Raw genomic sequence first — 11113 nt, 5'->3', positions numbered from 1 at the left:
AGTTACCTTTAGTTCTTTTCTAAGCAAGGAAATCTGTTTTCTCAAGCTGCCCTTTGAAATTTCCTGTTCATCTTTTTTACCTCATCATTTCTTCCTTTTGCTAAAGCATCTCTGTGCTAGAAAGCTAGTTTCAGAGTCTCTTCTGACATCCATTTTGGTCTTTTCCTTCTTTCTTATCTTCTTAATGACCTTTTGCTTTCTTCCTGTATGATGTTCTTGATATCATTCCAGAACTCTTCTGGTTTTTGGTCATTAGTGTGTAATGTACCAAATCTATTCTTTAGATGTTCTGTAAGTTCAGGTGGGATATGTTGAAGGTCATATTTTGGCTCTCGAGGACAGGTTTTAATTTTCTTCGTCTTCAGCCTGAAATTGCATGAGCAATTTATGGTCTGTTCGACAGTCTGCCCCTGACCCTGTTTTGGCTGGTGGTAAGGAGCTTTTCCACTGTGTCTTTCCACAGATACAGTCAACTTGATTTCTGTGTATTCCATCTTGTGAGGTCCATGTATAAGTCGTCTTTTATGTTGTTTCAAAAAGGTGTTTACAATGAAAAAGCCATTAGTCATGCAAAATTCAATCATGTGATCTCCAGCATCGTTTTTATCACCGAGGCCATATGGCCATATTTTCCAACTACTGATCCTTTCTCTTTATTTCCAACCTTTGCATTCCAATCATTGGTAATTATCAGTACATCTCATTGCATGTTTAATCAATTTCACATTGAAGAGGTAAATAGAAATTTTTGGTGTCATCACTGGCTTTAGTGGTTGGTGCATAAATATGAATAATAGTGGTATTAACTGGTCTTCCTTGTAGGCATATAGATATTATCCTATTACAGCATATATTTTAAGATAGATCTTGAAATGTTCTTTTGGTGATGAATGCAACACCATTCCTCTTCAATTTGTCTTTTTCAGCATAGTAAGCCATGTGGTTGTCAGATTCAAAATGGCCAATACCAGTTCATTTCAGCTCACTGATTAGCGTAGTGGTTACGAATTGGCCTGCCAACCTTAAGGTCAGCAGTTCAAAACTACCAGCTGTTCCGCGGGAGAAAGATGAGGCTTTCTGCTTCCATAAAGATGTATAGTCTCGGAAACCCTGTACAGGGTGTGAGTCAGAACCGACTCCACGGCACGTAGCAACAACAACAGTGCCTAGAATATTGATGTTTGTGTGTTTCATTTCATTTTTGGCAACTTCCAATTTCCTTCATACTTCGTACATTCCATGTTCCGATTATGAATGGATGTTTACAGTTATTCCTCATTTTGAGTTGTCTGCCATCAGCAAATGAAGGTCCCAAAAGCTCTACTCCATTTCTTTCATCATGGTCAACTCTACTTTGAGAAGGCAGCTCTTCCTAGTCATATTTTGAGTGCCTTCCAAGCTGAGGGGCTCATCTTCCAGCACTGTACCTGACAATTGTTGTTAAGTACCGTGGAGTCAGCTCCAACTCATAGTGACCTTGCACAAGGTTTCCGAGGCTGTAAATCTTTATGGAAACAGAACATCTCAACTTTCTCCTGCGGAACCGCTGGTAGTTTCGAACTGCTGACCTTGAGGTTGGCAGCCCGACTTGTAACCACTAGTTACCAGAGCTCCTTGTACCTGACAATATTATGGTGCTATTTATGTTTTCATTTTCCGGCACTACATCTGACAGAGTTCCATTGCTATTCATAAGGTTTTCAGTGACTAAACATTCAGAAGTAGTCCACTTCTCTTTGCTAGTCTTTCTTAGCCTGGACGCTCAGCTAAAACTTGTCTACCATGGGTGACCCTGTTGGTACTTAAAATATAGTTGCATAGCTTCCAGCGTAACAGCAATGCACACGGCACTACAGTAAGACAAACTGACAGGCAAGAGCTGAGTAACCCACCCAAGATCACAGAATTAAGGTATGAGAGAGAGATTGCCTCTTATCGCTCTCTTTGTCCCCACAAAATATTTGTTAGGGATTTTGTTGTTAAATACTGTCAAGTTAATTCTGACTCACAGTGACTCTGTGTAGGGTTAGTGAATAATTTAATATAGAAGAAATGGGTAGCCTAGTAGTAAGTAGTTAAAATTAAAATTTGGAGTCCTAGTATGGTGCTACAGGATAAGCACTGGACTGCTAACCACAAAGCCAGTGGTCCAAACCCACTAGCTATTCCTCAGAAACCCTATACAGGGTTTCTTTGAGTCAGAATCGATTCAATGGCACTCAACAACAACATAATTAAAAGGTAGGACTTTTTAGTCCAAATCTATATAAATTACAATTACATATTGAGCACTTTTATGCCACATCACTGTGTTATAATGTGTTTTAAATACATTATATATATATTTTTTCATTCTTATAACCCTGTGGGGTGGGATCATTATCTGTTTGATAGATCAGAAAACATAGGCATTATTATTAAGTAACCTGCCCAAGAACACATAGGAAATGGCTGAGCCAGGAATCAAAATCACATCTGAAGTGAGACCCCCAAATTTTTACTCCTGAGCCACCGGTTCATTCATTCATTCAGTAAATAAATTTAGTGTGCCTAGATCTGATCAGAATCCCTGGGTGGTCCAAAAACTGCTAATAGAAAAGTTGGAGGTTCAAGTCTACCCAGAGTACCTCAGACCAAAGACCTGGTCTACTGAAAACTCAGCCTTGAAAACTCTACAGAGTACAATTCTACTTCGACACACATGGGTTGGAAGATGGCAACTGGTTATCTAGTTATTGCCTGAATCACTATTTTAGGTCAACAAACAGACAAAGTCCATGGCCTCAGAAATTTACATTCTTACTGGAAAAGAGAAACATGAAAATATAAAATGAGTTAGGAAATGAGAAATGTCTTGGATAAAAAAGGGAATGATAAATGTACAGATGTGGGTGGAAATGATTCTTTCATATTTGGTGATAGAGCGGACATCACTGATAAAGTGGCTTGATCAGAGCCCTAAAAGAATTGAGAGAACAAGGCATGTGCTGAAAGGCAGACTATTATTCCAGGCAGGGGGAATACCAAGTACAAAATCCTGAGGATTAGACCAATGTTAGCATTTTTGAGAACAGTAAGGCTGGAGTAACATGAGCCAAAGGATGGCTGGAAGTGAGCTCAGAAAAGTATAAAGAGGTCAAATCACAAAAGGGACCTATAAGTCACAGTGTTACTTAACTGTTGTGTTACTCCATGAAATAAAAGGCTCATTGGAAGGTTTTGATCAAAAAGAGTTTGTGTGGCTACTAAGTAGAAAAAGACAGCAAGGGTACAAGAGTAGAAACAAAAAGACCAATTTGGCATCTGTTGTAATAACTCAAGGGAAAGAATGTATCAGACCAGGGTGGTACCAGTGGAGGTGGTGGGAAGGTGTAAGATTCTGGATACACAGTGAAATGGCTGAACTTGACTGGACTGCCTTGTTTTTCTGTCTTTGACAAGGTACAGTTGTCGAAAGTTTCTACCACTCTCTGGTGGAAATTGCATGCGTTTTCCTTCTCTGACAGGTTTCCATCTTACACAAGTTCTGACGTTTGCTGGTTTTACTAATATAAAGAAAACAAAAATCCTTACCACTGGACCAATAAATAACATCAAGATAAATGGAGAATAGATTGAAGTTATCAAAGACTTTGTTTTGCATGGGTCAACCATTAACACTCATGGAAGCAGCAGTCAAGAAATCAAATGACACATTATATTAGGCAAATATTTAAAGTGTTGAAGAGCAAAGATGTCAGTTTGAAGTGTGCCTCACCCAAGCCTTGGTATTTTCAGTAACCTCATGTGCATGCGAAAGTTGGACAGTGAGTAAGAAAGACCATAGAAGAATTGATGCATTTAAGTGATGGTGTTGGAGGAGGATATTGAAAGTACCATGCACTAGAAGAGCAAAACAATCTGTGTTGGGAGAAGTATAGCCAGAATGTTCCTTAAAAGCAAGGATGGCCAGACTTCGTCTTTCATACTTCTGACATGTTATCAGGAGGGACCAGTCCCTGGAGAAGGATATCTTGTTTGGTAAAGTGAAGGATCAGCAAAAAAGAGGAAGACCCCCAATGAGGTGGATTGGCACAGTGACAGAGCAACAATGGGCTCAAGCTTAATGATTGTAAGGTTGGCCCATGACCGGGCAGTGTTTTGTTCTGTTGTACATAAGTTTGCTATGAGTCAGTACCAACTCGATGGCACCTAAGAACAACAATAACTGTATAGAAGAATCCCAGTGACTGGGTCATAGGACATGTCAATCTTCAGAGGTCTGAAAGATGATTTTACTCCTTTAACCTGTTAATATTAATTTATTCGTTGTTGCTAGTTGCCATGAAGTTGATTCTGACTTATGGAGACCCCGTGTAGCACTGCAGGAGAAGTACTGGAGTGCTAATCGCAAGGTCAGGTATTCAAACCCACCATGCTCCTCAGAAACCCTATACAGGATCGCTGTGACTCGGAATCAACTCAATGGTACTTTATAACAACAGTCTTTACAGGAACAGATTGCCAGGCCTTTTCTTCCTTGGTACCACCGGGTGTGTTTGAACCACCACTGCTTAGGTTAGCAGCCACGCACAAACCACCAAGGGACCGTTAGCATTAGTTATGTTAACTGATTTGCTTTTTAAATACTAAGCCAGTCTTACATCACAGGAATAATCCCCACTTTGTCTGGTGTATAATTCTTTTTATATACTGCTGAATATTTCCTGATACTTTGTTTAGGACTTTTTATATCCATATTCAACAGAGATATTAGTCTGAGTAGACGTGTGGGGTCTAGTCTATTCCAAATCAGGCTTGATAGAGTCCAAGTGCCTCATTGGATTTCCTAGGCTGTAATCTGTATGGTAGCAGACCGCCAGGTCTTTTATCCCACAGAATCACTGGTGGGTTCCAAACACCAACCTTTCATTTAGCTGAGTGCTTAACCACTGTGCCACCAGGACCTATGTCTTTGTCTGTAGGGTTTTTTTAAAAAAATTGAAGGCGGTCTGACCTTCGACTTCACAAGGGGCTAGGAGGAGAATCAGCCCAAAGCCTATTCCTATGGGGCAGAGGTCACTCATACCTCCAACCTTCTTTACTTCTCTGCTGGGTTGATAATCCGTTGTAATGGCCACACAGAACTCAGACAGTATTCACTAGTATGGGATTTATTGGGCGTTAATAGGGTACAATTCACGATCAGAAGCAACTCGGGATACAGCAGTTCTCTAGTCATGCTTCTTCACGGCCTCTCAGCCACTGAGGCTCCTTGGTCTCTTTCCTGCTCAGGTAAGCCTCACAGAGCTCCTTTATTGATGGCATTGTTGATAACTGCCCAAAGGGCACTCAGCTTTCCTTGCCTCGTGGGCAGGAAGCCCTCTGCTCTGTCTCATTCTCTGGCCCTGCTACCTCTGTGGCTGCAGGGATCTCGGGTCCAAAGGATGTGTTCTGCTCCTGGCTCTTCTTTCTGGATGGTAGAGAGATTCCCTATTCCTGCTTCTGAGACGGAGCATTCTAAATTCAGTGGATGGTGAAACTAACCAACGGCAACGTCAGAGTCCCATACAACATATTTGCATAGTCCTGGTCGCTATGGGTCAGAACCGATTTGACAGCACTTAACAACAAACAAACAGTCGGTGGTTCAAACCCACCAGCCACTCCTTGGAAACACTATACAGACTTACTGTGAGTCGGAACCGACTCTAAGACACTTAACAACAATCACAACCCAATTCATTTGGAGCAAGCAGCAAAGACTATGGATAGAGGAGATAGGTTAAATCATTCCCTGTACCATAGGGTGGTTTATTTTGTGGATTTTTTTTTTTTTTTTTCTTATTGTCTTTGTCTGGTTTGGGTATCAGGATAGTAGTACTAGCTTCATCAAATGAATTGGGAAGTATTCTATCCTCTTCTATTTTCTGGAAGAAATTTATAGAATTGATTTTAATTCTTTAAATATTAGGTAAAAATTTTCAGTGAAACCATCTGAGCCTAGAGATTTCTTCTTTTTTTTTTTTGAATTTTTATAATGAGTCGTCTGGGTGGTATAACCAGTTAACACATTCAGCTATTATCTGAAAGGTTGGAGGTTCCAATGTACTCATAAGTGCCTGAGAAGAAAGACCTGGTGATCTAGAGAAGAGAGCTGAAAATACAGTACTAAAAATAACTTAATTCTGTGAGACAGGGGAGGGAAGAGCACTAGGATTGGCTCGTTCCATGGGACGTCGGCTCCTGCACATACTATTGTGTGTACCTGTGTTGTGCAGTACCTTTCCCTTGTGGGGCTGTGTAGCTCACCCTTCCTCTTCTAGAGCTTAGCACAGTCTATGACACAGGAAACGTCTCCAGGTAGAGGGCAGGATGGCTAAGAAGCAACAGAACTTCAGGTTATGTCAAAGGTTGAGTCTTTTTCTAGCTTCTTTTACTTGTTTATTTAACAGTAAGTATTTAGTGAGTGGGAACTGCCTGGCAGACACTGTACCAGGTGCTGGAGAAACCACAGGTAATGCTGCAGCACTAGATAAATGTACCATTTGGTTGGGGAGACAAAGTTTACCCCTTGACAGTGATCCTGCAGCTCACTCTGAGCACTACTGCCAGATGGATTATTGAGCACAGACCTCTTTCATCAATGATTCTTGTTCCTTCAAAGAGAAAGTACATGTGAGTGTAGATTGTATATAATGCAGGATTCTTGAGTCTGATCGGTCACCATTGCTTCCTAACTATGACACACATCCCCATATTGATCCTGATTTGTTAGATTTGATGGGGGGCAGGGTCAGTAATCTACTTATATTGTTTCCCCTTGATTCTGAATAACAGCCAGGTTGGGAACTTTTGAAAGAGTCCACTACAAAAAATGAGCACCAAGCATCTCTCCTGTGGCACATTCTGCTTCTCAAATGGGTTCACTAATTCATTGCAATGGTCACACAGAACTCAGATCCCATACTCATAGTTAAGGGGTTTATTAGGAAAGTCAACAGATTAGAATCCAAGGTCAGGAATGTTCAGGGAACAGTTCTTCCAGTCAGGATAGCCTCTCAGCCATGCCCACAGGCGGGCCTCTCTCTGCCTGGCAATAAATGCTCACAGGGCACACCTTTCTACCATTAGCCTCAGCCTAAAGACATTCTGCTCTAGTTCTGTGGGTTACCAAACCTAGCTCCCCCAATTAAGTTACCAAAGTCACTCAACTTTACTTGCTCTCTGGGCTAGAGAGCCCACCACTCTGTCTTATATTCTGTCTCTTGGTTCTGCTGCTACTGCTCCTCTGCCACTCCTCCGGTGTCACAACTTTCTGTCCCTGGGTCGAGGAGGGTCAGTGTGCAGGGATCTCAGAGTCCAAAGTATACCCTCCCCTCCTGGTTCCTTTTTTTTTTTTTTTTAATGTTTTATTGTGAATTATATGATAGTTTACATGGGAGAACTTTAGTTTTACATTCATTCCATCTTATTGCCATGGTTCCAATCCCTTCCATGCATCAGCAACCACCCAAAGGGTATATCCCAGAAACCTGCCCCCTACACTTCCCCCTCTTCCCCCTAGTTTTCAGCCCACAGTCCCTTTCCCTCTGTGGGTCCAAAGTCCTCAGTCTCTTCATCACTCCACGTCATCATCTCTGTCTCTATTTCAGGCATCTCTGTTTCTCTGGGTAGGGTCCCGCTCTCGGCTTTTCTCCGTTAATGGTCCCAGAGGCCTCCGCTCCTATCCTGGAGAATTAATCACTCCCTTCCTTGTTACAAAACTTCAACCTTTGCATTTCTAACCCTCATAGTCTGTCCTGATAAGCATTATTCACTACAGTATCACGAGTTACCCATCTATATCTCCTTTCATCAGCAACGCCCAGACAGATTGAATAGTACCTACTGGAGATTCTGCCTTCAGCCATGCTCCCTAGCACCAGGTTCCCTCTTGAAAGCTTGTAAGCCAGTCACTTCTTGCCTTTGTAGTCCCCCCCCTCCCCATTTGAGTATCCAATGTCCAAGCTGCCCTTCTCCATCCACTCTGTGTGTGTGGTTCCTCTTTTTTGATGGTAGTAAGATGCCCCCTCCTGCTTCTGACATGGCACATTTTAAACCCATGCTAGAGTTTGCATTTTTTACCATTACAATTAACTGTTAACATTCATAGCTGAGTCATGTCATCGTATCAGTACCTTCTCCCACCTTATTTATCAGGAAAAGAGTTGCTTGGTGGGAGTTACAAAGACTAAGGCTAGGAGAGACGTATAAAATCATTTATAACACCACAAGTACATATACCTTTTTAGTCAAACAAGCTTGAGATGAATCCCTTGTATAGTACTTGCTGTGTGACCTTAGACATTACTTTACCTCTCTGAGCCTTTAGTTACACAATGTACGTGAGGAATTTATATCAGTATAAGGCCTAGCACGTTACCTGGGAGATTTTTTCCAATAAATACTCTCTTCTTTCTATTCAAGAACTTGTACTGGCAATTCTTATACCTAAACTACCCCCTGTGAGATCTAAGCCTTGTCTTCCTATCCAGATATTCAAAGTTAGATCATTTTCTTCATCAAGTTTATGTTAGGTTGAAATCTGTGGAAATCACAGCCAAGTACTGCAAGAGCCAGGACTAGATCCCAGGTAGTTAAATTCCTGTTCTCACACTCATTTTACCCGTTTTGGAAACATAGCTGTAAAGTAGGGCAGGGTACAGTCAAAATCTAGAACTGTGATTGCCTCCCCAAAATGAATTTAGTGCACTCTAGAGATCAACTGAATCTAGGAAAATTAGAAATTATAAAAAACGAAATGGAATGCATAAACACCAATATCTTAGGCATTAGTGAGCTGAAATGGACTGGTATTGGCCATTTTGAATATGACAACCACATGGTTTACTATTCCACAAATGACAATTGAAGAGGAATGGTGTTGCATTCATCGTCAAAAAGGACATATCAAGGTCGGTCATGAGGAACAACGCTGTCTGTGATAGGATAATATCCATGTGCCTATAGGGAAGACTAGTTAACACCACTATTATTCAGATTTACGCACCAACCACTAAAGCCAGTGAGGATGAAATAGAAGTACCAATTTCGTTAATCTGAAATTGATTAAACATGCAATCAAGATATATTGATCATTACTGGTGATTGGAATGCAAAGATTGGAAACGAAAAGATCAGTAATTGGAAAATATGGCCTTTGTGATAGAAATTATGCTGGAGATCACATGATCTGCAAAACCAATGATATTTTTCATTTCAGATACCTTCTTTAAACAGCATAAGAGACGTTTATACACATGGACCTCACCAGATGGAATACACAGAAATCAAATTGACTACAACTGTAGAAAATGGTGGAAAAGCTCTGTATCATCAGCCAACACAAGATAAGGGGGCAGATTGTGGAACTGATTATCAGTTATTCATTTGCAAATTCAAACTGAAGCTGAAGAAAATGAAAACAAGTCCAGGAGAGCCAAAATATGACCTTGAATATATCCCATGTGAATTTTTAGAGCTCATCTGAAGAACAGATTTGATACATTAAACACTTAAGACCAAAGACCAGAAGAGTTATGGGATGACATCGAGAACATCATACAGGAAGACAGCAAAAAGTCATTGAGAAGACAAGAAAGAAGGGAAAGGTCAAATGGATTTTAGAAGAGACACTGAAACTTGTTCTCCAGCTTAGAGATGCTAAAGGAAATGGAAGAAATGAGGAGGTCCAAGAGCTGAGAAGAAAATTTCAAAGATCAGCAAGCTATTGTGTCCCTCAAGGCAAACCCCCTTCCAAGATTGAGACTCAAGGGGAATACACAGCCAGGCATGTGGTCTTGCTGGTGACCATGTTGTTCTACCAATAAGGGGAAGTGGGGGGAAAACAGCAATGAAGTTGTGAGCTAAGTTCAACCATATTCAATAGGCTCCTGTTAACCTGGATTGAGACCTGTTTGGTCAGCAGTATAGTGAGACCTGGGGACTCCTGAGCCCAGGGACATGGCCACAAAGAACTAGAGCAGAGAGTGAAGCATCCAGCTGTTATGAAGTGAGAGGAGATGCACAAGAATACCCATACTTGTAGATAGTACTCATTTGACCTGACTTCAATGGCTGGATGATCAGAACTCGACTAGAGGAAGAAAGGAGAGGAAAAAAAGAGTAATCTGCTACAATTTGATGAACTTCACCTATACATATGGATGTAGTAACTCAAAAGAGAGAACGAATCTTTATAGCAAGGATCATTCCTATCCCCTTGGTACACAGAGTTGACAGGGATGGGCAACTTAGGTATTGGCTACCCAAAATTGGGGTGCTACAAAGGAAGAAGTGGCTTGCAAACTTTCAAGAAGGAGCCTAATTCTAGATAGGGCAGGAGAAGGTAAAATCTCCACTGATTAGTTTCCAACCTGTCTGGACAGGGCTAGTGAAAGGAGATGGGCATAAGACTCTTGGGGTTCAATAGTGAATAATTGCTATCAGGAGACATTGTGAATGTTGCAAATGTAAAGGTAGACGTAACAAAAGGAGGGGAGTGGTTGATCTTACAGGCCAGGAGCAGAAGACCCTGGGATCATCAGGGGGAAAGAGTGTAGTGCAGGACCCTATCCAGATAAGCAGTGACACCAGAGATGGAAGCAGAGATGATGATGTGGAGAGATGGGAGTACCTGGGGACTGTGGACTCAGGAAGGGAGACGGGGTATGTGCTGGTGGAGGAGGGCAGGCTTGTGGGGTGTACCCTTTGATTATCTGAATGGTTAAATATTCCTGAGTACTTAGGTGTACATCCAAAAAAAGAAAAAGAAAACAGAGGGAATGGAAGCAAATACTGTTGAATGATGATGCATGGAGGGGATTGTAATCATTGCAATGCAACGAAATACGATAATGTAAAGTTGATGCTCTCCCATGTAAACTACCACTCAATTCACAATAAAAACTTAAAAAAAAAAAAAGAATTCAGCACAGATTGAAGACCTAAATGGGAATCCCAGAATTATAAAGGTCATCAGTGAAAAACTATAGACACCATCGAGTCGGGTCCGACCCATAGCGACCCTGTACAGGGTTTCCGAGGGTGTAAATCTTTACGGGAGTAGAAAGCCTCATCTTTCTCCCACGGA

Source organism: Chrysochloris asiatica, unplaced genomic scaffold (genome assembly GCF_000296735.1).
Source record: "Chrysochloris asiatica unplaced genomic scaffold, ChrAsi1.0 scaffold00296, whole genome shotgun sequence".
Taxonomy (NCBI): domain Eukaryota; kingdom Metazoa; phylum Chordata; class Mammalia; order Afrosoricida; family Chrysochloridae; genus Chrysochloris; species Chrysochloris asiatica.
The sequence above is the reverse complement of the archived record's forward strand: the minus strand, read 5'-3'. Positions refer to the sequence as shown.